General features: G+C 42.3%; 1 protein-coding gene across 2 annotated transcripts in view; it reads left to right on the top strand.

The window, feature by feature from the left end:
• The first annotated feature begins 3103 nt into the window (after positions 1-3103).
• Positions 3104-27796, top strand: part of GCM1 (glial cells missing transcription factor 1) — a 54346-nt gene continuing 29653 nt past the window's right edge. The window contains exon 1 of one of the 2 annotated variants that reach the window (XM_045498544.1): positions 3104-3392. The gene's annotated coding sequence lies outside the window, so the exon portion shown is untranslated. Of the gene's footprint in view, positions 3393-5456; positions 5595-27796 lie in introns of those variants that run through there. The other variant, XM_045498547.1, reaches the window with a different exon arrangement.

Here is a 27796-nt window from a genome sequence, read left to right as displayed (position 1 = left end):
TTTTTTTTTTTTTCCTGAGTGGATTTTTGTAAGCGAGGGGTCAAGATTCATTTTTTCTTTTTCCATACGAATATCCAGTTAACTTAGCACCATTTTTTGAAAGGATTGTCTTTTTTCTGCCACACTACAGTAACACCTTTGTTGTACGTCAGTTGCCCACATGTGTGCGTTTCTGGACTCTACTCTGTTTTATTGGTCTATTTACCTTTTGTTGCACCAATAACACACAGATTTAACTACTAGAGCTTCACAGTATCTCTTTCCTCTGGGTTTATTGAGGGATAATTGATAAATACAATTGTAAGATATTTAGAATGTACAGTGAGTGCCTGCCTATTGTTTTGCTTATTTATATAACACCTCCATCACCTCACATACTCACATTTTTCACTTGTTTATTTACTTATTTATTTATTTATTTAATTTCTTGAGAACATTTAAGTTCTACTCTCTTAGCAGATTTCAATCATACAAACAGTGTTATCAACTCAAGTCACCATGTTACCTATTTGATTCTCAGTCCATATTCCTCTTACATTGAAAGTCTGTACCCTTTTACCAGCCTCTCCCTATTTCCCCCACCCACCAGTCCCTGGCAACTACTTTTCTACTCTCTGTTTCAGTGAATTCAACTTTTTTTCATAATAAGTCTTGATGTCTGATAGTTTAAATCCTTTATCTTTGGGGTGTCTGGGTGGCTCAGTCAGTAAAGCATCCTACTCTTCATTTTGGCTCAGGTCAATGATCTCACTGTTCATGGGATCAAGCCCCCTGTCAGGCTTCACACCAAAAGCCCAGAGCCCGCTTGGGACTCTCTCTCTCCTTCTCTTTCTGCCCCTCCCAGGCTCACACTTGCATGTTCTCTCTCAAAATAAATAAAGTTAAAACAATTTTTTAAAAATAAATCCCTTATCTTTGTTCTACTTCAGGGTTGCCTTGGCTCTACTTGGCCCTTTGCATTTCCATATAAATTTTACAAGCAGTTTGTCCCTCTTCCCAATGCCTTTTTAATCTAAATAATAGCATAACAAACATACAGGTCTGCATCTTGCTTTTTTCCAACTTAACAAGATATATCAGAAGGCTTTATATAACTACCTAAAGAGCTTCCCTATTTTATTTTTTGAAAGCTGAATAGTATTCTATAGGATGGATGAGGCATAATTTATTTTATCAACCCCTGTTGGGGGAGAATGAGGTTGATTCCAAGATTTGTCTCTCATTCTTACTTCCAATGAAGACATTTAGGCTTTATGTAAATTGTTTTATCTGGTGGTCATAAATAGAAGTTCACAGATATTAGTAAATTTTTCTTATTATCTATCTACTGGGAATAATAAAATATAACAATAAAGAATATATTCAAAAAGTCCTTTCTGGGGATTAGGAAGAATCCTGTGTAGCTATTAGCCAATATTCACCATTTAGCAATTACAGTAGTTGATGTTAAAAGTAACTAACATTTGTACAGAGATTTAGGGCCATAGAGTTATTTAATACAGTCATTCTAGCTGCATTAGTCTCACCAATGAGTCAGGGATGTATTATCACTTTCATCTTACAGATGAAATGCAAAGAGGTCAAGTGACTTGCCCAAGGTCTGTAAGCAGTGACATGGGGTAGCCAGGATTTGAATTCCAGTTGTCTGATGTAATGTCTAGCAAAAAGGCAACTGAGCATGTATATTATTTAATGCATTAGAGCTCACTCCAAACTGGCTCCATGACATCATTTTTTAGACTAATTGCTCAAAACTAAAGCCAAGTTTTCCAATTATAATCATGACTCTCAGGAAAGTTATATTTTAGTTCTGTCTTCTTAACTTAGATTAGGTTAGCACATTTTGAACAGATTTTAATCAAACATATTCTATTGATCCATTGAGGGTCAACATAAAGACATCTGCAAAGGGATCTGACTCACTACTTCCCACATCAAGTACAGAGGGGGGCCAAAACCTAACTCTTAGATTACTACCCATTTATTTTACTAAATAAATACTTAATCGTACTTAGTGAATATTTTACTTAACTGTTTTACTTAACATTTTTTTAAATGTTTATTTTTTAGAGAGAGAAAGAGAGAATGAGTGGGAGAGATGAAGAGAGAGAAGGGAACAGAGGATCCGAAGCAGGCTCAGGGCTGACAGCAGGAAGCCATATGTGGGGCTCAAACTCACGACCCATGATATCACGACCTGAACTGAAGTTGGACGCTCAACAAATGAGTCACCCAGGTGCCCCCATTGACTTTTATTTTAAAAAACAGGGCAGACAAACCAGAATCACGCATCCTGGGGCTTCCGGGGGAGCTTTACCTGGGTTGAAGGAGTTGCATTAGTCAACTCATCTGCACCCAATTCCTGATCACGGACTGGTTTTGAGTCCCAAAGGTCAGTAATAGACCCAGGCACTTTCCCTTGGGAATCACTTCGATTCTTTTTTCAAAAGGTCTGTATTTAACAATTTCAAGGAGCCCTTTAAATGCAATTATCTTAGGTAGGAGGGGCAGTTCAGTCTAAATGGCCCTGACCTCTGCACCCTCCTATTCCATTTGATTATGTGCCTGCCTATTGTTTTTGCTGTCTAACACAAGTAAGCTTGGGAGCAATGAGGAAGAAAGACAGCTAGGGGCTCTCCGGGCCCACTAAAGTGTCCTATCTATCCTTTTTCACATTGCATTATTAATACAATAACAATGCTTACTTAGTTATCTGCAGCATATGATTTTTTTAAATGCATAATACTACTACTGCTGGATTGATGTTTCTTGTATTTAATTATTAACTAGTAGAGATTCTGCAGTTTTAATGAGAACTAATGGTAACATATAAAACTGTCTTCCTCCCCTCTCCCTACAAATCTTAGGGCCAATTCCAGCCATACCCACGTATTGGAGGGGGTGAGTGTACCTTTGGGCACAGCAGGGCAGTCTGTTTACCAGACTCCCCAGACTCCCTCCTCCAAAGCTTCTGATGCAAATCTGAGACTCCAGAGCGGAAGTGGGAGGAGCTTGAGTTTGGGGTTGGTAGTAGCTTTTCTACTGGTTTGGTCCTGAATTTCTCTTCTAGGTAAGATAATCTAGATCTGGACTGTGGCGTTTGGTTCTCCTGAAAGCAAAAGACATCGTGTGCTCTAAACAGTCTTTAGATTTTCTAAAACAAAGAGAGGTTCTCTGAGATCATCTGCCACTGGTGTAGCCTAGGGAATGTGATCTGTCCAAATTATTTAGGTAACATTTTTTTTCCCTGTATTTTTTCTGTCTCCCTTCATTCTATTTTTTTTATTCTCCAGCATTTCCCTTTGCCCCAGATCTCCCGCCAGGCCTCATCCAGTTCACCTCGAGTCTCTTCAACTACAACATCATCAAGGAAGCCTTTAAACCTGAAAAAAGTAAGTGGTTTGTTATATGTTTACTTCTTTATGTATTTTTTTAAAGAATCCTACCTATTTAAATAATTTGAAGTTAATGTTATTTAAAGGTGTGAATTATTTTAGGGACAAATGGAATTATAGTTATGAGCAAGGGTCCACTCCTAACTTTTCCTTTGCTCTTATTTTGGGAAGTCCTGCCTTGGCTTGCAGAAATTTGCTTTCCTTGTGGACTCCAAGAGCGCATCTTGGGTGTGAGTGAAACTGGCATTCTCCTGACCCTCAGGAATAGGAACAGGTAGCCACGCTGGAGAGCTGGAAACAACAAATACAGTGTGTGGGGTGAAAAAAAAAACAAAACTGAAGTTCTCAATTTCACTTTCGGACAATAACTTGTGATTTGTGCAGGCTACTTAAACTTTTTGAACATTGGTATCCAGACAGGTCATTAAAAGACAAACTGAGGTATACTACCGTTTTGAAGTCAGTGAGCAAAAATCGATTCCATTCGGACAGCCCCACCCCGGAAGTGCTTCGGAGCCCTCTGCTGACCTGAGGCAGGGGAAAGACTTGGGTGAAGCCCGGAAAGGAAATTATTTGATTGGCTACCGCTTAAGGCCTAACTGGCTGTGATTGATTATCTTTAGGTTTTGATTTCTTGACCTTGAGGCACTACAGGCTTACGTTTTGGTTTTCTTATGCAAGCCACCAACGCGCGAGGGCCATTTCGGTCTAATGGCCTCTTTGCTCAGTTAACAAGGTAAACTGGAGATAGCGCATAACTCTTAAGGCTATTGAAAAATTGACTAAAAACGTGAAGGTGAAATCATGTAGTAAGTAGACATTCAATTCATTCCACATGTATTTGTTGTGTGTTGGTTTCAGGCTTGGAATGAAATACTTGAAGAGAACAAAACAGACCAAAATGTATTGTTTCGTGCAGTTAACGTTCTAGTACATTGCAGAATAAGTAGGTACCTAGGAAAATAAGTCAGAAGTTGTGTTTTGTTTTTTTTTAAGTCTATTTTGAGAGAGCGCATGGGGGAGGGGCAGAGAGCCAGAATCCCAAGAGGGTTCTGCGCTGTCAGGGCAGAGCCCAACGTGGGGCTGGAACCCACCCACCATGAGATCATGACCTGAGGGGAAACCAAGAATCGGTTGTTAACCGTATGACTCATCCAGGCACCCCAATATGTCAGAAGTTAATAAAGCAATGTCATACAGTAGAGCAGGGCCTGAGGGGTAAGGAGGTCAGTCAAGGTAAGTCACACTGAGAAGGTGACATCTGAGCAGACTTGAGGGTGACAGAGGTTTACCAGGCTGCTAAGTAGGGAAAGGAAAAGCATTGCAGATAGAGGGAATAGCCAGCACAAAAGCCCCAAGGGGAGCAGGCTTGTCTTGTCCCAGAAGCAGTGAGCAGGCTGGTGTATTGTGCTGAGTTAGGGACAGATGAGATGGGGTCAGAGAGGTGAGGGGTCGGGAGGCAGCGCGCTAGATCAAGTAGAGCTTTGGAGGCCATTAATCCGCTTTGGCTTTTGCTCTGAGTGAAATGGGGAGCCACTGGAGGGCTTGATAGGACTTCCCTTTAAAAATGCAAGGGCGGAAGGAGGGAGCGCTGCCAGGGGAGTTTGCTTTAATCTCAGGTGAGATTAAAGTGAGGAGAGGTAAGGTGAAAAATGGTGAGCTGCTGGACAAATTGTAAAGGTAGAGCCAACGGACTCTCCTGACGGATTCTAGGTGGCACAGAAAGTTAGAGCGGTCAAAGCGATTGCAAGGATTGAGGCCTGGAAGGAAGGGCGGGCTTGCCTGTCACCGGAAGCGGGAACACAGGCCGCGGATGGAGAGGATGGAGAGGAACGCGGGTGTCAGCCCCGGGCTGACGCGGGGACGGCCAAGTTGATGTTGCTGTCTGTTAGAAGCTGGCCTGGCCAGGCCGGTGGGCAGCTGGGTAATGAAGCTCGGACGGGTTTCAGGGCTGGGGGTGTGCATTTGGAAACATTAGCGTAAGAGCCTGCAGGAGCCTGCGCGCCAGGGAGCAGGGGTAGGGACAGAGGTCCTGGGGCCTCTGGTGATAAGGGGAGAAGAGGAACAAGGAAAAGAGATAATGAGGAAGCGCTCAGGAGGTGGGAGAAAAATCTAGAGGGTGTGGTGTCTCTGAAGCCTAGTGAAAAGGAGCTTTGGGGCCACGAGAGTGATCCACTGTGTCCTGCTGCCCCCCACCAGGTAAGATGGGGTGAGAACTGGCCCCTGGTGCAGCCTCACCGTGGCCGTGGGACCGAGGTGCGTGCGGTGCCGTCTTCGGCGGGAGTGAAGGGCGAAGTATAAGTGAGACGTGGGGAAGAAGGCGTGTGGCCCTCAGGTGCAGATAATTGAGGATTTTTGCTGTAAATGAGAGCAGTTAATTAGTAGGGGGCAGAAGGAGGCCAGAAAGAAGTATTTTTTGGTTTGATCTTTTTGTTTTTTGGGAGGTTTTTTGGTTTTGTTTTTAAGATTGGAGAAACGACAGCTTTTTGGTATGCCCATGGGAGTGATTTAGCAGACTGGGAAAAATTGATGAGGCAGGGTTGGGTGGAATTAGCAGGGCAATATTCCTGAGTAGGGAAGAGGGATGGGATTAGGTGGCTTTGGATTGGAGCACAGATAGATGAGGGGTCAGCAAACTTTTCTACAAAGGGCCAGACAAGTAAATATTTTAGTATGTGTGGATATACAATCTCTGTTGCAACTATTCGGCTGTGTTGCAGAGCCGATATACACAATATACAAATGAATGGGCATGGCCATGTTCCAGTCAGACTTCATTTAGGCTCACTGAAATTTTAATCTCAGATGATTTTCACATGTTGCAAAATGGACTCTTGTGATTCCCCACCCCCACCCCAATTATTTAAAAACCAGCAACCATCCTTAGCTGGCATGATGTACTGAATGGCCCCCAGGCCATGGTTTGCTGACTCCCAATCTGGGTGACAGACAGGAAAGTTAACACAGATGGATACAAATAAACTGGGATATAAGTGGGGTGAGGAGAATCTGGGAATTCTCCTGAGTGCTTCGATCTTCTGTTTGGTAGGGCCCTGAGAAAGAGGAGAAAGAGTTTTGAGGAGAGAACAAAGGGCATAAATACAGAATGTGACTTCACCGGGAACCTAGTTAGTAGAATGATTCTCCATGCAGCATGAAGGCCCCCTTTGAGGTTTGTAGTCATGAATCTGAAGGGAGATCTGTTCAGTGGGATTGTGTTTTTCTCCAGCCACAGTCGGGCACACAGGTGGGGACACAGAGGTGTCAGAAAGTTGGGGTTTCGCAGCTGTGGTTTTGCGAAGGGAGTTTCAAGGCAGGAGGCCTAAGAAGTTGAGTTTATGCAGGGAGTGATAGTGTAGCAGGATTCTCACACAGAGAGCCGTGACACCGAGACTTTTCTTTCCAGGAAGCAACTTTATTCCTGCTGGCACCGCTCAGTTGGGTTCGCACCGAAGAACTGAGCCCCGAATGCCACGTGGCATAGTTTTTTACATATTTTCCACTTCTTTGTCTCCCATGTATGATTATATACAAACATGTAGTCCGACTAAATGGTCTCATGTTACAAGGTTGTGAGGGATGTCACATATGTGTATAACCAGGTTGCCTTGAGGTTTTTGTTTTTGTTTTTCTTCCTTTCCTTAGGGAGGGGACCCTACCATGATAGTCGTAGGGTTGTGAGGTCTAGCAAATAAACCAACAGGATGCCCAGTTACATTTGAATTTCAGCTAAACAACAAATAATGTTTTAGTATAAGTATGTCGCATGATTAAGAGAGAGGAAGAACGTGAAGCAGTCAAGGCAGTGTTACATGTTGGGGCATCAATGGATTGGAGGTTCTAGTCTGGGGGAAGAATGTTGGAGAGGGCCACCAGGAAGCCGGGAGGTAGAATCGAATGCTTGACCTTGAGATTATGAGCAGTTGCAGCTACTGGTGACAAGGTTTAAGGTTTAGGGTTCAGCCATAGGGATGAGTGAGTAACATTGGGTAGAGGACAAGATCCTTGGTAAGGAATTCAAGGAACTCACCGTTCTTCAGAGGGATCATATGCATAGGTAGCATATTGATAATGCAGGAAGAGGGCTGGAATAATTGCACGCTTCCCTTGTATCCAGCCAGCACCATGTCAGGACGTGAGATAAAGATGAATCAGTGTTCGAGTCTAGGTTGACACAGAAAGGCCCTTTAGAACTAGGTCAGGGAGGTCCTTGACTGTTATGCTAAGAAATTTAGGAGCATTAGTTCAATATCCCTCCCCTCCCCTATGACAAGAAATAATGAAATCAGCACAACTCATCCATTTGACCTACCTGAATATGATAGGTTTTATTTTTATTTTTAAATTTTTTTAAGATTCTATTTTTAAGTAATCTCTACACCCAACATGGGGCTCGAACTCACAACCCCAAGATCAGGAGTTGCATGCTCTTCTGACTGAGCCAGCCAGACACCCAGAAAGGTTTTAAATATGGACTGTAAACATTATGTTACAATATTACATAAACTGGGGTTGGGTAAATTGCAGTTGGTTCTTTTTAAGCTTTCATAATCTTCTGGTTACTTCTAAAATGAAAGTAATTTAGAAAAGAGTTTAAGGATTTTGTTTTGCTTTGTTTTTTGACTGGAACAAGTGAGTAAAATCATACGGAACAGAAAGAGGAAGCCCTTGCGCCCTTAAAATTTGCACCGACACCTGTGGCCAGCCCCTCCAGGTTGACCTAAGGAGGGAGCCAGCATGGGCGGGGTCTGTGACCTGAACAGAGGTGTCAGGTCAGACCTTTGAGAAGAAGGAGGGGCAAGCTAACATTTTTTTGCTAATTAATGTCTCTGTACTGCTTCAGTATGCACCCCCCCCCCCCCCCCCCCCCCGCCCACCAAATAGTAGGTACAAGTTGTAACTGTCATTTGGAAACAAACAAACTAGAAGTCAAGGAAGACATAAAGGGGCCTTTAGAGGTGCCGGGTTCTCCAACTACAGTCCGCGTTCTGCAAGATGTTGGCTAAGATGTGCAGCCGCTGCTTAAGGAGAAGTAAGCTTCACCTTGTTGTCCAGTCAGAAATGGAAAATTACTGGCTTATTTGCACAGTATTGATAGACTAAGTTCAGGAGGAAACTGCTGCTTCAGTAGAAAAGCAGCAAACCAGCAGCACTTGCAGAGACCGTTACTGGGGCCTAGAAGGGATGCCCAAGCCTTAAGTGAACGGGAACAGGTGATGCTTAAAAACCCCCAACCTAAGTCCAGAGACTAAGGCACAGAAAGCAGAGAAGGGGTTTGTGCAGAGCGCATCCTCAGTCCTAGCACAGCTCTTGGCACTGATGGATCAATAAATACTTGTTGAGTGAATGAATGAATACAGAATAGTGAAAGAAATTCTCTGGAATTTCCTAGGTTATATCTTTTTTAAGTTTATTTATTTGGAGAGAGAGAGAGAGAGAGAGAGAGAGAGGGAGGCACCACAAGCGGGGGAGGGGCAAAGAGAGGGGGAGAGAGAAAATCCCAAGCAGGCTCTGCATTGGCAGGGCTGGAATCCACGAACCCAGAGATCATGACCTAGGCCAAACCAAGAGTCTGATGCTTAATGGACTGAGCCACCCAGGTGCCCCCCTAAGTTGTTTTTGACTATTAACCAGATATGTGGCCTTGGGCAAGTTAATTAACATCCCTGAGCCTCAATTTCCTCATCTGAATAATGAGACTAATTCTGGTCAACACCTCCACACCTTTTGCAAAGATCAAATGAGATAGTATTTCACAGTTAAAAGTTGTGACTGTTGCTGTTGCCCTTAGGAAAAGACCTAGGGAGCAGTCATTGGTGGGAGCAGGTTTTTAGAAATAACTTGAGAATCAAAGGGGGGGGGGGCGGTCTTTAACATTTTTGGAAACTCTGGAACCTAGGAGAGAATTTTCCAAGTAAAGTTTAAAAAGTCGTTTGCTTTCCACTACATGTCGACTCCTGTGGAAGACAGTTTTGTATGTGTTACCTGGAAACAAATCCCTGGAGATTTCAGGTAACATCCTGAAAAAATGTAACAATGTGCAAACAGCAGCAGGTAAACAGTGGAATAAGGACTTCAAACCAGACTATCAGATGTCAAAACCCATATTATTGGGGCACCTGGCTGGCTCTGTCAGTAGAGAATGAGACTCTTGATCTTGGGGTTGTGAGTTTGAGCCCCACATTGGGTGCAGAGTTCACTTAAAAAAAAAAAAAAACCCATATTATTTCTACTCCACCAACATTTAGGCTCAAGTATCTTAGAATGGTAAAGGTGACTTTAGTCCAGCCCCCAGTACAGCCCACATCTCAGCAATAGTGACTTCTAAATTGGGGACCATAATTAGATCTCTTAAGACAGTCTTGTTCATTTTGAATGGTGCTAATTATTAAAAGATTCTTTCCAAAAAAGTGAAATTAGTCTGTATCAATTTGCCCCACCTTGGCACTGGCTCTGGCCTCTGGAGCTGCCCCGGGGGAAATCCAGGCCTGCCTGTAGGACAGGGGGCCTCGTCCTTATGATTGCCCTGTGATCGTCCTTATGATCGTTGTGTTGCCATTCCACACAGCCGTGCACACAGTGGACACTCAGTGCTTGCTGCATCAGACCTATCCTTGCCTTTTCTCACAACAACTGCCGACAGATGAAAGAGCTCCCGTTTCAGTCACCCCAAGATGATTGTGTGCTGGTAGTGCATCATGTGAGATGCCGGCTCCAAGCCACGAGAACCTTTGTGGGAAGATAAAGTTATGCTCTCCTTGATTCATTCAGTCATGAAGCATTTATTGAGGGGCTTCTGGGTGGCTCAGTAGGTTGGGCGTCTGGCTCTTGGTTTTGGTTCAGGTCATGATTTCATGGTTCATGGGTTCGAGCTCCACGTCAGGCTCCGAGCTGGTGGTGCAGAGTCTGCTTGGGACTCTCTCTCTCTGGCCCTCCTCTCTCTCTCTCTCTCAAAATAAATAAATAAACTTAAAAAAAAAAAAAAAAAAAAGGAAGCATTTATTGAGCATCTACTATGTACCAGGTGCTATTGTAAGTACTGGGAACATGTCACCGAACAAAATCGACACCTGCCCTTGTGGAACTTTTCTCTTGTGAGCAAATAGAGAATGCTTAATGAATATGTGATCTTTTAGAAAGTGATAGGTACTAGAGGAAGACATTGAAGCAGGTAAGAGGAATTGGAAGTGTCAAATGAGAAGTGTGCTGGTTTCAGTTTAAGTGGGATGGCCACGTAAGGGAAGACAAGGAGGTGAAAAAGGCATCTGTGAGGTTGTCAGGGGAAAGAGGAGGGAGAGCAGAGGGAATGGGCTGTGCAGAAAAGTCCTGAGGTGAAGCCTACCCAGCGGGCAGGAGCTGAATGAGCCATTGAGGTGAAGGGGAGCAGGAGGCCCCAACAAGAGATGTGGACTCGAGCTGCACCATCCAGCACGGTGGCCTCTAACCATGCGTAGCTCCTGAGCTCTTGAAATGTGCCTGGTCCAAACTGAGATGTGCTGTATGATTAAAGGGCGTGCCACACATCAAAGACATTGAATGAAAATGAGAGTGTAAAATTTCTCAATTTTTATATGGGGTCCATGTTGAAACAATGATGTCTTAGAGATACCACACTAAATAAAATGTACTATTAAAATTGGGGCTCCTAGGCGGCTCAGTCAGTTAAGCATCCCACTCTTGATCTCAGCTCAGGTCATGATCTCACTGTTCATGACTTGAACAGTGCCCTGACTTGGGCTCTGAACTGACAGCATGGAGCCTGCTTGGGATCCTCTGTCTCCCTCCCAGCAGGGGTTGGGGCGGGGGAGGGGCAGAGAGAGAGGGAGATAGAGGATCCCAAGCAGGCTGTATGCTGACAGCAGAGAGCTCGGTTTGGGGCCCGAACTCACAGTGAAATCATGACCTGAGCGGCAGTCCGACACTTAACCAACAGAGCCACCCAGATGCCCCTTAAAAAACTTGGAAAAATATATACTACTAAAATTCATTTCACCTGTTTCCTTTTACTTTTTTATTATGACTACTTGAGAATTTAAAATGCCACATGTGGCACCTATTTTATAGATATATTTAATATATTATAGATATATTATTATTTATATATATGTTATATATTTTATAATATAGATTACATTTATAGATTATATATTTTCTATATATTATAATCTATATTTTATATTATATATATTATTTTATATATTTATTATATATATTTATTTTAATATTTATTTATTTTGAGAGAGAATCCCAAGCAGGCTCCACGCTCAGCTCATAACCCGACATGGGGCTTGATCTCATGACAATGAGATCCTGACCTGGGCTGAAATCAAGAATCGTTGTGCTCAACCGACAGAGCCACCCAGGCACCCTTCTCCTATCATATTTCTTCTATTAGACAGTGCTGGTCTAGAGTCCTATATACCTTTCTAAGGACCTTACTTTTATTCTGATTAAAATGGAGAGACCATGGAGAGTTTAGAGCAGAGGAAAGACATGATCTGGCCTTTTATAAAAGGATCAGTCTGGCTGCTATATTGAGGTGAAACTGCAGAAACTCACATGTGGAAGCAGGGAGACCAGTCAGGAGGCTGTGCACTAATTCTGGGAGGGATGATGGTGGCTTAGCCCAGGGTGGAATCTGGATATATGTGAAGGTAGAGCCTGTAGGATTTCCTGCAGGAATAGTCATGGGATATGAGAAAAAGGAAGGAGTCAAAGATGTCTGAAGATTTTGGTCTGAGAAACTGGAAGAACAGGCTGCCATTAACTGAGATAGAGAGACCATGGACAGAACAGTGGAATATCAGGATATCAATTTGGGTGTCAATTGAATGGTCATGTGGATAATGAGTAGTCAATTGGATGTGTAAAGTATGGTGCTCTGGGAAGAAGTCTGAGCTCGAGGTGTATATTTGGGAACAGTAACATCTAAATGGTATTTAAAGTTAGGAGGCTAGAGGAGCTCACCAAGGGAGTGGGATTATGTTTAGAAAAAGAAGTCTAAGGACAGCATTTAAGAATAAGAGACTGGGGAGAAAAGGTGGAAAAATCGGCAAAAAAAAAAAAAAAAAAAAAAACTAAGAAAGGCAGAGAAGTCAGATCATGGTGACGCAGGAGACAATGAAGAACGTGTCGTCAAGAAGCCAGTCACCAACTGTGTCTAGTACTTTCTGTAGGTAAAGTTAAGACGAGGACAGAGTCGACCAAGTTGGATTTAGGTGATGTGCAGATCAGGAGGCGTTTCTTAGGAATGGTCTGAACAAAAGCCTGAGAGCAGTGTGTTTAACGAAGAAAGGTGGGGAAGGCTTTGGAGACAGTATCCTCTAGCGTGGAAAACTCCAAAAATTTTACTGGAAAAGGAAGGAGAGAGATGAGGCCATAAGCTGATAGGTAATTGGGGCTAAAAGAGAGACTGTAAATAATGTTGGGACAAATAAGAGCAGGTTTGTGTGTTCATGAGAGTCACACAGGAGAGAAGGAAACTTGATGATGTGGACAAAAAGGTGGAAAATTGCTGGAGTCCTGTTCCCAGAGAGATGAGAGAGGATTCCAATCGGAGGCACAGGCGGGGTTGCCCCTAAAAGCCTGGGCAGTTCCTCTATAGTAACACTCGGGAAAGCCAACTATCAGGGTGTGGCTGTTGGCGAGGGTGTCTGGGAAGCTCTCTTCTAGCTGCTTCATTTCCTCTGTGAAGTGGGAAGCATGCCCATCGGCAGAGTGGGGACGTTGGAGGTGTGCGGAGTGAGTTGAAAGTATAAAATAGATGACTAGGAGAGGGTGTGAGAGTGAACACACGGCGACATAAAAGATGATTGAGGGTCCTCTGGGTATTTGTGGACACGGGTTTAAATTGAGAGTGGTTAGCACGGTGGTATGTTTTCTTTGACCACGTTCTGTGGCTATGGGCCAGGACTAGGGTAAGTGGAGAGTGGAATGACCCAGACCTACAAACGTTGAGGGTGTATTCAATGGAGTGGTCTTTTTTTTTTTTTTTTTAATGTTTATTTATTTTTGAGAGAGAGACAGAGAGGGGCAAAGTGCAAGCAGGGGAGGAGCAGAGAGAGAGGGAGACACAGAATCCAAAACAGGCTCCAGGCTCTGTGCTGACAGCTCAGAGCCTGACTCAGGGCTCAAACTCACGAACCCGTGAGATCATGACCTGAGCCGAAATCGGCCGCTTAACTGACTGAGCCACCCATGCGCCGTGGGAGCAGTCTTAATGATTGGTCATAGAGATCACTCGTTCCAAGAACTGTTTGCTGAATGCTCACTGTCATTCCAGCGGCAATGGAATCAACATGCTCTTTCAGCTCAGCTGCCTCTGGGATGACCCTGTTTGCTCTCGCACTGCTCCCTCCGGCAACCCCGGCTGAGGCTCCAGATAACACAGGGCTGCTACCTCCTGGCCTGTTGCTGCTACTGCACACACACCAGGCCCACCTCTACTGTTTTCTCACTGACCTAATTTGGTGACTGGGAAAAACAAAGACCTGGCCAAAAGCTAGTCCTGGGAGGCCACCACCTCAGCCTTTCCCCACCCCTCAATTTTCCATTCTCATGCTCGGTAGCAAGCAAAGTAATTCCTGCTAAAGGGCTCTCCTTCCCTGGGAATATTTCCATTTTAGCAGACAACTTTGAATATCAAAAAGCCCTCAAGAACCAAGGAAATGAAAAAGTCATTGAATTTCAAGTGTCTTATGGGAAACCAATGGAGGAAATATTTTAGATTGCAAGGGTCTGCGGTGTGACCATTCCCGCCCCCCACAAACACACACATACTACCTTGCAGATGAGGCACTACACTCAGAATAGTCTTGAGCATGAGTTGTTTTTTGTTTGTTTGCTTGTTTGTTTATTTTTCAGAGACAGAGAGAGAGTGCACATACATGCATGCAGGCAGGGGAACAGCAGAGAGAGGTAGAGAGAGAATCGCAAGGAGGCTTCCTGCTGCCAGGGCAGAGCGCCCGATGCAGGGCTCCATCCCATGAACTGTGAGATCATGACCTGAGGGGAAATCAAGTCGGACAGTTAACCAACTGAGCCACCCAGTCGTCCCAAGTTTTAAGGTTTTTCAATCAGAATTTATATTAGATGTTTACTGATGGGGCGCCTGGATGGCTCAGTCAGTTAAGCTTCCAACTTCAGCTCAGGTCATGGTCTCATGGTTTGTGAGTTTGAGCCCCGCTTCTGGCTCTGTGCTGACAGCTCAGAGCCTGGAGCCTGCTTCGGATTCTGTGTGTCCCTCTCTCTCTGCCCCTCCCCCACTTGTGTTCTGTCTCTCTCTGTGTCTCCAAAATAAATAAATGTAAAAAAAAAAATTAGGTGTTCACTAAGACACCATGATGCCCTAGGTCTCAAATAACATACTCATCACCCAGTGGTTTGGTTTAAAAAGCCTTGAATATTCTCCACTCTTCACACATATTGCCTGTCTTGATTTAAAATTTTTACAGTTAGTCTTTTTAGTATAATAGCACTGAAACCCTTTAAAAATTAAATAAATTATCTGACAGGATTAGACAACATATCAAGCTTTATTTTATGGCTACATCAGATTAATTACCGAGCAACAGAGCCCAGAAGGAATGGAGCTGCAAATGGGCAAGCATTTCTCAGTTAATTTTGATTTTTATAAAAATAATAACTGAATATAAGTTCAAATAGTTAAAAAGGTTTATGATGAAAAACTCTAGCTGTTCTGCCTTTTCTTACCTCCTACCCTTGTACTCATGGAAAATTACCCGTATCCTTTTTCTGGCAATTTTTCTTAGCATTCATCTCCATGTTTCTGAACAATATGTTTATATTGTGTTTCTCAATTTATCAGTTTTAGATTTTACTGATTAATTTCCCTCTCCTCAGATAATTATACAAAGATTTTTGGCTAGTCAATCGTAGGCATTTACATTTCCTTGACAAGCCACTATTCATTGCTGAGGTACAATCCTTTGTTTTTCCTGGAATTAATAATTATCTTATTTTTTTATTTGCCTCATTTTCCATGTTCCCCGAATTAATTTACTTTATTGAATCTTTGCCACACACTAACTGGTAATATTTTCCATCCTTGCAAAGGCACTGTTTCTCGTTTTTTCCTGTAGACCTCTGTATTAGTTAGCATGTTCCAGAGAAACAGAATATATCCATATATCCATATATCCATATATATATCCATATATCCATATATATATCCATCCATATATGGATGGATATATATATGGAAAGAGAGATTTCATTTTTAGGAATCGGCTCACATGATTTCTGGGGACTGGCAAACCCAAATCTGTAGGGTAGCCTGGCAGGCCAGACTTAGAGAAGGGTTGATATTGCAGCACAAGTCTGAAGGCAGTCTAGATATAGAATTCCCTCTTGCTCAGAGGACATCATTCTTTTTTCTCTTAAAGCCTACAATGGATTGAATGAGACCCACCTATACTATATAGGGTAATCTGCTTGACTCAAACTCTATTGATTTAAACATTAATCTCATCGAAAAAGTACTTTCTCAGCAAAATCTAGATTGGTTTTTAACCAAATATCCAGGATCTTGGACTAACCAAGTTGATGCATTAAAATTAACCATCACCAAACAAACAATAAAATTTAACTATCACATTCTCTTTCCCAGAATCCTCTGTTCATGATTATGGTCTCTGCTCATAATTATGGCCTTCTAGATACCTGCCCTGATGGGCTTTTCTTCATTGTTCTCCTGGAACCCTTTCTCATCCAATTTTCCCTATTGGGGGGGGGGGAGTGTGGGAGTGTGGGGGTGGGTGGGAAACATATCCTTCAGTAGCTTCCAGTGCACAGGAAGCAAAATCTTAAAGTCTTTGAATATTTAACATTTTTATTCTTCCCACACGTTTGAATGATATAGCTCACTCTAGAATTCTGGGCTGAAGATACTTTTCTCTTGGAATTTTGGAGGCATCATCACTCCATCATCTGCTGGTTTGGAAGAGTTGGTACTTTTGAACAATCCAGTAAAATTCTGATTTGCCTGCTTTTTCTCTCTGGAAGTGTAAGAATTCTTTCCCTTGACTCCCAGTGTCCTGAGATTTTGCAGTGATATGTCAGGGTAGGTCTTACCATGTTGAGCATTCAGTACAACTTTCAGTCTGGTGTCTCATGCCCTTCAATTCTGGCTGGGAAAATTTCTTGTATTGCTTTGTTATTTTCCTCTTTCAATTATTTATCTTTTTGGTAGCTTTCAATTTTAGTTGGGTGGATTTTCTAATCTGATCCTCTAAACTTGTTTCCTACTTTTGTTCTCTTTCACTTTTTTTAATGTTTTTTTTTTTTTTTTGAGAGAGAGAGAGAGTGTGTGTGTGTGTGTGTGTGTGTGTGTGAGTGTGAGAATGCGCACACTCATGAGCAGGGGAGGGGCAGAGACAGATGGGGACAGAGAATCAGAGAATCCTAAGAAGGCTCTGTACTGTCAGCCCAAAGCCCGATATGGGGCTTGAACCCACTAATTATGAGATCATGACCTGAGCCAAAGTCAGATGCTCAACTGGCTGAGCCACCCAGATGCCCCTGTTCTCTTTCATTTTTTTTTTTTTTTGGTTTGGTTGGTTTTTGGTTTTGTTTTGTTTTAAGTTTTATTTTTTATTTTTTTAAATTTACATCCAAATTAGTTAGCATATAGTGCAACAATGATTTCAGGAGTAGATTCCTTAGTGCCCCTTACCCATTTAGCCCATACCCCCTCCCACAACCCCTCCCGTAACCCTCACTTTGTTCTCCATATTTAGGAGTCTCCTGTTTTGTCGCCCTCCCTGTTTTTATATTATTTTTGTTTCCCTTCCCTTATATTCATCTGTTTTGTCTCTTAAAGTCCTCATATGGGTGAAGTCATATGATTTTTGTCTTTCTCTGACTAATTTCACTTAGCATAATACCCTCCAGTTCCATCCACGTAGTTGCAAATGGCAAGATTTCATTCTTTTTAGTTGCCGAGTAATATTCCATTGTATATATATATATATATATATATATATATATATATATATATATACCACATCTTCTTTATCTATTCATCCATCGATGGACATTTGCACTCTTTCCATACTTTAGTTATTATTGATAGCGCTGCTATAAACATGGGGGTACACGTGTCCCTTTGAAACAGCACACCTGGGGGCGCCTGGGTGGCGCAGTCGGTTAAGCGTCCGACTTCAGCCAGGTCACGATCTCGCGGTCCGTGAGTTCGAGCCCCGCATCAGGCTCTGGGCTGATGGCTCAGAGCCTGGAGCCTGTTTCCGATTCTGTGTCTCCCTCTCTCTCTCTGCCCCTCCCCCATTCATGCTCTGTCTCTCTCTGTCCCAAAAATAAATAAACGTTGAAAAAAAAATTTTTTTTAAAAAAGAAACAGCACACCTGTATCCCGTGGGTAAATGCCTAGTAGTGCAATTGCTGGGCCGTAGGGTAGTTCTATTTTTAGTTTTTTGAGGAAACTCCAACTGTTTTCCAGAGTGGCTGCACCAGCTTGCATTCCCACCAACAATGCAAAAGAGATCCTCGTTCTCCGCATCCTCGCCAACATCTGTTGTTGCCTGAGTTGTTAATGTTAGCCATTCTGACAGGTGTAAGGTGGTATCTCATTGTGGTTTGATTTGTATTTCCCTGATAATGAGTGATGTTGAGCATTTTTTCATGTGTTGATTGGCCATCTGGATGTCTTCTTTGGAGAAGTGTCAATTCATGTCTTTTGCCCATCTCTTCACTGGATTATTTGTTTTTTGGGTGTTGAGTTTGATAAGTTCTTTATAGATTTTGGATCCTAACCCTTTATCTGATATGTCATTTGTAAATATCTTCCCCGCTCTTTCACTTTTGATTTAACTTTCTGGTTGTTAGTAGGTTTCCCTGATTTCCATTTCCTAACTTTTTATGATTTTTTTTCAGTTTGACTATTGTATTTATGATTTCCCAAAGTCCTTTCTTGCTTTTTGAATTTTTTTTTTTTTTTTCCTATAACATCTTGGTTGTCCCATCCTCAGGGTCTTTAATGGCATGGCTTCAACATCTTCCTGTACTCTCCTTCCTCCAAGGCTTGGTTAGTTGGTTAGTTTTAAATCTCTTTCATGTTACAGGCTTTTTCCAAATCTGTAGTCACCCTTGACTGTTTGTTCATATTTAAGAGTGAGATCACTTTTCTAAAAGCTGATGTGTAGCTTTATATGTGTAGGTTAAACTTGTGGACTGGTGGATTCTCTTTTAGGGGACTGGTTATTGAGCTGTCCTTTTTGTTATAGAACCCTAAACTGTTTGCAGTTCATTTTTCTAAGACTGCTCAATTTCTGTAGAAAAGAAGGGTCCTCTATTTCCTACAGCCAGCGTGGTGTCCAAGCATAGGCTCCATTGCTGATCTTCTGACAGCAGGGTTGGGAAAAAGGCTAAGGTCCCCACAGTTAATTTGTAGACTTTCATTCAATTAAGCTAATTTCAGCCTGGTTCTCATTTCCACCTTACCTTATTATGTCCCCAGATGGCATATGTCTCCAAATCCAAACCCTTGGTTGTTCAGTTTCCCAGGAGAACAAACCTCAGCTCTCCTGCTGGCTGGGGAGGCATTATTATCTCATGAGCAGAATAAGGAAAACAACCCAACTGCTCAGTCCTCCCACCAGTGCTTTTGCCTCACTCAAGCCTGGGGTCACCAGACACTCAGCCTGTGAGCCAGTGGCTTTCTTTTTTCGTCCATATCCACCTCCATTTAAGTTGGAGCATTCTCCCCTTCCTAAGTTGGTTCCCCTGATGTCTAATTTGTCTTTCCAATCATTGAAATCTCTCTTCTACTGTGGCCTCCTTGCCTGTTTGTTGTGGTTGTTAATTTTTGCCCTAATATCATTTAAAGTTCCTTTACAGTTACTCTAGCAATGGGTTTGGGAAAGGAGGGGAAATAAATGTCTAGAGACAATCTGCCGTTATTAGCTAGAAGTTTCAAATAGGCAAGTTTTGATGAGGAGATGGGAAAAAGTGCAGAGGATGGGGCATTATCCAGAAAAGGGGCTCAGTATGCATGGTAGGGCTGGGTAGACAGGCATCTTGAAGGCACCAGGTCCCTGGGTAAAGCTGAGAAAAGTACAATCCATGGGTTTGCAAGGAGTCTGGAGCACTCAATGGGCAGTTAATCTGACCACTTCATAGCTTTGCTGTAAGTACTCCTAACTTGTGCCAACCATCAACTTAATCCAACCATCATACATTTAATCAACTTTATACCTACTTTTTCTAAACTAAGCATGAGGATCAAAGAGTAATGTTCCTCCTACTCAACCTGTACAACCTTACCCTCCCCTTTCATTTTTTGCTGATTTTCTCTCACTGTTGCAGAGTCTTTAACAGAACTTGAGATGATTTAATTAACTAAATATATACATTAGTAGGTGCTTTCACATAGACACACCAGATTTAAAAAAAAAAAAAAGCTCACTGTCATGGAAAACTGTCAAATTAAATCACCAGATTAGAAGGATCTTTTTTTTTTTTTTTTTTAGTGCTTATTTTTTTGACAGAGAGAGCCCCAGCAGGGGAGGGGCTGAGAGAGGAGGACAGAGGATCCAAAGTGGGCTTGAAGGAGCCTGATGCAGGGCTCGAACTCATGAACCCCAAGATCACAGCTTGAGCCACAGTTAGATGCCCAACCAACTGAGCCACCCAGGTGCCCCAAGATTAGAAGGATCTTAAGATGTTGTCCAGCTTGTATTTCTTTGCTTCAGGGTGAAGTGAAATCATACTTAGGACATGACTTCAAATCCTCATTCACAACTACTGACAGGGGTGAGGGACACAGCTGGAGTTCTTGTGAGACCTCGATGGTGTCCCCTGCCCCATGTTGCTGGTGATGAGATAATGGCTGAGACTCTCAGCTTCTTCATCTATGAAATTGCACAAATAACTCACCCTGACTATCTTGTAAGATTCTTGTAAAATCAAGTGTGATCATTCAGATCAAAATGTTTCCCTAATTGTACACTACATTGATATATTCAAAGATAAAGTTAATGGAATTTTTCAGGAATTTTGCTACATTTTCTGTGGAATGTGAAACTAAATGCAATACATTCCATGATCTTATGACACAATTTAGTAACAGTTCTTTAGAGAAGAGGGAAAAACAACAAAGACAAAAATCTGTTTTTTGGGTTTTTGTTTTAGTACTAGAATTTACGTCTCAAGTCTGAACTCCGTGCATACTTCTCTGAGCCATGTCTTCTGCTCTAGTTTCCTTTCTTTTTTATCTGTGTTGAGTTTCTCCAATCTTTATTTATTCTTTAAAGTTTATTTATTTATTTTGAGAGAGACAACAGTTGGGGAGAGGCAGTGGGAGAGAGGGAGATAGAATCCCAAGCAGGCTCCACACCATCAGCACAGAGTCAGATGTGGGGCTCGAATTCACAAACCGTGAGATATGACCTGAACTGAAGTCGGACGCTTACCCAACTGAGCCACCCCGGCACCCCAAGTTTAAACAAAGGCTTGGAAAGCTTAAATGTACTGGAAATAACCCAAATGTCCATCTTTCGATAAATGTATAAACACAATGTGGTGCATGCATACAATAGGATAGGATTCAGCCTTAAAAAGGAAGGAAATTCTGTCACTTGCTACAACTTGAACCCAGAGGACATTATGTGAAGTGAAATAAGCCAGTCACAAAAGGACAAATACTGTATGATTCCACTGATATAAGGTACTTAGAGTTGTCAAATTTATAGAGACAGAGGTAGAATGGTGGTTGCCAGGGCAGAAAGGAGAGTTCTTATTTAATGGGTATATTTTCAGGTTTGCAAGATGTAGAGTTTTAGAGATGGATGTTGGTGTGGTTGCACAACAGTGTGAATGTATTTAGTGCCACTGCACTGTACTTCAAAATGGTTAATGGGGTGCCTGGGTGACTCAGTTAGTTGGGCATCCAACTTTAGATTTCAGTTCAGGTCATGATCTCACAGTTTGTGGGATCAAGCCCCGAGTTGGGGCTTTGTGCTGGTTGTGGAACCTGCTTGGGATTCTCTCTCTCTCTCTCTCTCTCTCTCTCTCTCTCTCTCTCTCCCTCTCTCCCTCTCTGCCCCCCCCCACTTGTGCTCTCTTTCTCTCTCTCGAAATAAATAAACTTAAAAAATAGTTAAACCTGGGGCACCATGGTGGCTCAGTTGGTTAAGTGGCCAACTTCAGCTCAGGTCATAATCTCATGGTTTGTAGGTTCGAGCCCCACGTCAGGCTCTGTGCTGACAGCTCAGATCCTGGAGCCTGCTTCAGATTCTGTGGCTCCCTCTCTCTCTGCCTCTCCCCTGCTCATGGTGTATCTCTCTCTCTCTCTAAAAGAAATAAGCCTTAAAAACTTGTTAAAACAGTAAATTTCATGTTATTTTTTACCACAATTAAAAAAATAAGAAACATAAAGCAGCTTAAGTACATGATAGATGTGGAAGTCCAGTAGCATTCCCAGAAAAATCAGGTGTGCATGCTTCTCTAGAATCTTACATGTCTGCAGCACAACAGTAGGCATTCATTGCACTTGTGGGGCCTGTCGAATTGCATTTGGTCTCCACATATCAACTTTTTAAGTGATTTCCATGAATTGTTCTCAAGGCCAGGTTTTCTAGATAAAGGTTGAAGAAATTACAAGAAGGGTGACTGAAATACGTTTCCATAAATACCAAGTTCCAAATATTACTCGAGAGAGAGAGGAAGAATTACAGGAACTATAGTTTCAAAAGGAGAGTCCATTTCAGCTGAGTTGTTTGTATTCCTACCTTCCAAATGACTGAAATTTTTGGTAAATGACAGCACTAGCAGGGACCTTGGGCAATCGGCTTGTCCAGACCATGCCTTCAGGCAAATAAGATATCATCATTCCATTTTGCAGATGAGGCAATCCTGGTGCTTAGAGAGGTAGAGAACCTCGTCTCAAGTCACACAATAAGTGAAGGAGTTGGCGTCCAGAACTTGGGGCTCCTGCCCACCAGGACCTGGGCTTATTTCTGCTATGTCATACTCTGTTTTCCATAAGTCCCAGGATCTCGTTTCTCAAGCACATTCTAGAGTTCATGTATTAGCCATCCCAATTATTGTGTAAAAAAGAAATCTTTGAGTGTGTCCCCAGGCTAGTGCTCTGGGAAAAAGCGGGTGGTTAAAAAGCTTCTCAGAGTTGATGTGATGGATATCTGGAATTGAGTCCGAGACTCAGACTCTAGAGACAGGAATCCATGTGATGGTGGATGAATTGGTTGACCTCTCTGACTCTCAGATTCCTCCTCTGTTTAAAAACATGCCCAATTCCAAGAGTTCTTGTGAGTCAAATGAGATTTGTTTGTGAAGGTATTTTGTACAGTATAAAGAAAATGGTGTTTTTGTAAGTGTGGGCCACAGAGTCTTGGGGGTCGCCCAGACCCTTTCGGGAGGTTTACAAGGTTAAAACTGTTTTCATGAATATACTAAGATGTTATTTACTTTTCTTCACTATAAATCTCTTATACATATTCAGTGAGGTTCCCAGAGCCTACATGACATTCACATGCACTGTAATAGATGGAACACAGCAGCAGGTATGAGATGTCCCACTGCTCTCTATTAGGTTAGATATTAGAGATTGGCAAAAAATGTTACAGTAACTCATTCTATGAATTTTTGTTTTGAAGACCCAGTTATTTTTTTACAGAAGTGCTATTTGTGTTAAAATGTACTGGGTTATTACTATAATTTTACATCAATTAATAAATGTTTCAAATTTGTTTCAGCTCTGATTTCTAATCTGGTAAATATTGACGGATGTAACCACATAAAGCTTTTTGAGATTCCCATTCTTTCTTTTTTTTAAATTTTTTTATTGTTTATTTAGTTTTGAGAGAGAGACAGTGTAAGCAGGGGAGGCACAGAGAGACAGAGGGAGACACAGAATCCAAAGACACAGGCTCCAGGCTCTGAGCTGTCAACACAGAACCCAGCACGGGACTTGAACCCATGAATCGTGAGATCATGACCTGAGCCGAAGTCGGACATTTAACCGACTGAGCCACCAGGCACTCCTCCCATTATTTATTAAGAGTGTAAAAATATTTGAGCATTGCTGCCATAAAGTACTGTACAAATAGTAGATATTTTTACTTCTATCACCAACTTAAAAATATATATATATCATGGGGCTCCTGGGTGGTTGAGTCAGTTGAGCATCCACCTTCGGCTCAGGTCATGATCTCACAGTTCATGAGTTCGAGCCCCACATCAGGCTCTGGGTGGACAAGCTCAGAGCCTGGAGCCTGCTTCGGATTCTGTGTCTCCCTTTCTGTCTGCCCTCCCCTGCTCATGCTCTGTCTCTCTCACTCTCGAAAATAAAAAAAAAAAAATAAATAAAAAAAAAAAATATATATATATCATGATAGAAAAGGATGCACGTTTCTTACAGAAAATTTTTTTTTTGTAAGTTTTTTTTTTTTAATTTATTTTAGTAATCTCTACACCCAACCTGGGGCTCAAAATAACAACCCTGAGATTAAGAATCACATGCACCTTCGACTGAGCCAGCCGGGTACCCCTCTTATGGAAAATTTAGAAAATTACAGATAAATATGAAAAAGGAAATAAACATTACCAATAATCCCATTACTGGTTACCATTCTTGTGTTTTTTCTCAGTATTCTCTTATTTTTTATTATTTTTTTTTAATGAAGGTGTCATTACCACACTATGTTACATTAGTTTCAGGTGTCCCATCAGTCTTCTTTCATTACAAATATCCAAGCTGTGATTTTGCCAGGCTTCAGAGTTTTGGGTGGCATCAATTGAGGCTGTCATGTGCTGGCCTTTGGCCCCACCTGCAGGATCCCAGCTCCGCACAGTTCTCTCTGGGATTGTGTTTTCTCGTGTGTGCTCATCATTGAGTCTCTTGAGTTACCACATTCGTCCACCACTCTCCCTCTCCTGCTCTGCCCTGTTTGGGGACAGCAGCTGCTAGAGCCTCCCTCCACGGCCTACCAGAGAAGGATACCCCAGTTGCCCTGTCCTGCATCTCCGAAAGGGCACGCTCCTTCCCTCCACTGCGGGTGAGCAGGAACCATCAGGCTGCAGAAGCGGTGGGTGCTGGGTGTGTTGGAAGCAGCCCTGGGGGCAGAAGAGCCTCGCTGTGGGCAGGACCTCCCTCCTCCTGGGATGTTTTGTCTTATGGACGTTGTCAGTGGGCCATTGTACTGAAAGTGGCTCTTTCTCCTTACCCTCTCCCAGCCCCCCTCCCTTCCTGCCATCTTTCTAGTCCTGAAATAGGAACCCACCATGGGCTAGAGATGTGGCGGTTTCCACTCTGAGTGCTGAATATCACCAGAGACCACTCTCCTCCAGATGACCAAGGTTCAGTATTTTAGGACTTAGTACTTTACAGTAGCAGTCGTCAAACTTTTGGGTCTGTTTTTACTCTTCAAAATTAATAAGAACCTTCAACAACTTTTGATTATGTGGTTCTATCTACCCATATTTACCACATTAGATATCAGAACTGAAAACAGTTTGAAATATTTATTAATTCATCTCAAATAACAGTAACAACTTGTTACATTTTAGCATAGATAATATTTTATGTTGACATTTATGAAAAATAACCATAAAACCATGTTTTTATGAAAACAACCATAAAAATTTTAGTTTTTATGAAATAGTTTGGGTATCTCACTCCTTCCTGGAAATGGCAAAATCCTATTCCTGCTTTAACTATTCTATGATTCTTTTTTTTTTTTTTAATCTGTGACTCTTAAATTTTAAAAAATTGGTGTTGATTTCCTAATTAGTAAAATTATTCAAGAAACAATAGTTTTCTCAATTCTGCTTTTACTCACATTGTTATCAAGCTGTAGGACATCCCATTTCTTGCTTTTTAGTACAAAAGGACAACAAAATATTATAGGAAACTGGAAACAATCCACCATTTTTTTTTAATGTTTATTTGTTTTTGAGAGAGAATGGGAAGGGACAGAGACAGATGGAGACAGGATCCAGAGCAGGCTCTTCACTGACAGAAGAAGGCCTGATGTGGGGCTTGAACTGACAAACCGTGAGATCGTGACCTTAGCTGAAGTTGAATGCTTAACTGACTGAGCCACCCAGGCACCCCCACTATTATTTTTTTAATGTTTATTTATTTTGAGAGAGACAGCACACACTCGTGTGCACACCAGAAAGAGTTGCAGAGAGGGAGAGATAGAGAGAATCCCAAGCAGGCTCCATCTACACCATCAGCCCAGAGCCCAACACGGGGCTTGGTCTCATGAACTGTGAAACCATGACCTGAGCCAAAATCAAGAGTCAGACGCTTAACCAAGACTGAGCCACCCAGGTGTCCCAACAGTCCACTGTTATGAATTTGAAAGCTTGTTTGTTTTTTGTTTTTTTCTTTTGTAAGGGGTTGACACTTGGGTTCATGGTTGTGATTTTGATATTACATAAATATCTATCCGTCATAGTTTCTATAAGTGAAACAGTTCTCAAGTCTTAGTGAATATTTTATCTTTCTTTTTCTTTTTTTTTTTTTTTTTTTTTTTAAGTAAGCGTTGTGCCCAATGTGGGGCTCGAACTCACAACCCTGAGATCGAGTCACATGCTCAACCAACTAAGCCAGCTAGGTACCCCTTAAAGTAAATATATTTTTAAAAAATTTTTAATGTTTATATTTTTGAGAGAGAGAGAGAGAGAGAGAGACAGAGTGTGAGCAGAGGAGGGGCAGAGAGAGGGAGACATAGAATCTGAAGCAGACTCCAGGCTCTGAGCTGCCAGCACAGAGCCTGATGCGGGGCTCGAACTTGTGAACCGTGAGAACATGACCTGAGCCAAAGTCAGTCACTAACCAACTGAGCCACCTAGGTGCTTCTAAAGTAAATATTTTTAAATTTCACAATAGTTTCCAGAGAACACCATGACATCCAGGGGCTTCCCTACCTGAACCACCAATTAGAGATCTCAATGGTCAACCAAGTCTGTCTTGTCTGCCCAGAGACTGAAAAAGAGAACACTAAGTCAGCCTCCTGTTTCTCATAACAGATGCAGGTCAGAATCCAATTAAAGATGATGCAGGGTGGTTTTATAACTGAAGTATATTATACAGAACTTGGAGAGTTCTCCACATGATAGCCACAAATGACTTAAAATTTGAGAAACCCTGAAGAAAACATCCAAAGTTCAGTTTTTCAAAGCTCTGAGAAGTCCCTTGGTTACCTGCTCTAAGAACTACACGTGCTGAGGGCTTCTGGGTGACTAAGTTGGTTAAGAGTCCGACTTCAGCTCAGGTCATGATCTTGCAGTTCCTGGGTTCAAGCTGTCAAGGCTCTGACAGCTCAGAGCCTGCAGCCTGCTTTGGATTCTGTGTGTGTCTTTCCTTTGTCCCTCTTCTGCTTGTGCGCGCTCTCTCAGAATAAATAAGTAAACATTTTTTAAAAAAATGCATGTGCTGGTTTAGTGTCTAATTGGGCTGATGATGACAATTCTTTGTGTCCTGCACATTTGACTCAGGTGAGATATTATGAAGCATTTTTCTGACTTTAAGGTATCTGATGAGTTCCTTTGGGTGCCCACCTTTCAAAGGATAAATAAAAGGAGAATGATTTATTTTGAAATCTGAGCTAACTTTAGGCTTACCTAGATGGGAGATGTGTGAGGTGATCTTTAACAGGTGCAAATTGAAGATCTCCATTGAAAGGAGTGAAACTGTATGTGGTATTTGTGGATCCTATAATTCCAAATAAGAGAATTGGAGTTGGCCACAGGCTTGCCTGAATGCAGGTCACATTCCTTGCTCTCCCTTTTTCTATCTTCTTCTGCACAGAGAGAGAAGAGGATCCCAAGCTGGTTCTGCTCTGTTAGCGCAGAGCTGGATGTGGGGCTCGATCCCACGAACCGTGAGATCATGACCTGAGTGGAAACCAAGAGTCTCCCCCATGTGTGTGCATGCTTAACCAACTGAGCCACCGAGGCACCCCCGTTGCTCAGATTTTGCCATGTGACAGCAGAGATACAGCCATACAGCTCTGAAGCCAGGCTTACAATTTGGCATCTGAAATGAAAGAGCAATCTCTCCACCTCTGACTTGGGAAATTCTAGGGAAGGATAGTGTAGGTCAGACTGGGTCCCGTGCTGGAAGGAACAGAAAACTCTGATGGACAGCCTTTGGGGAAGAGCAGTTTCCTAAAAAATGGTGAGGTAAGGAGGCAAGGGATAGTTGATACCAGAAAGGGCTTGTGTGTCAAAGAGATTTACTCTACCATGAAGGGAATGCCTTTTAACATCATAGTTTTCTAGTTGATATTTCTCCTTTGACCAAGATCAGATTACTGATGCCAAGAGATTGGGTACTTCATGATATTGTAGAGATTGAGTTACTTAACCCCTCTGTGCCTCAGTTTCTCAGACTAATG

The sequence above is a fragment of the Leopardus geoffroyi genome, chromosome B2 (assembly GCF_018350155.1).
Source record: "Leopardus geoffroyi isolate Oge1 chromosome B2, O.geoffroyi_Oge1_pat1.0, whole genome shotgun sequence".
Lineage (NCBI taxonomy): Eukaryota > Metazoa > Chordata > Mammalia > Carnivora > Felidae > Leopardus > Leopardus geoffroyi.
This window is presented reverse-complemented; position numbering and strand designations above follow the sequence as displayed.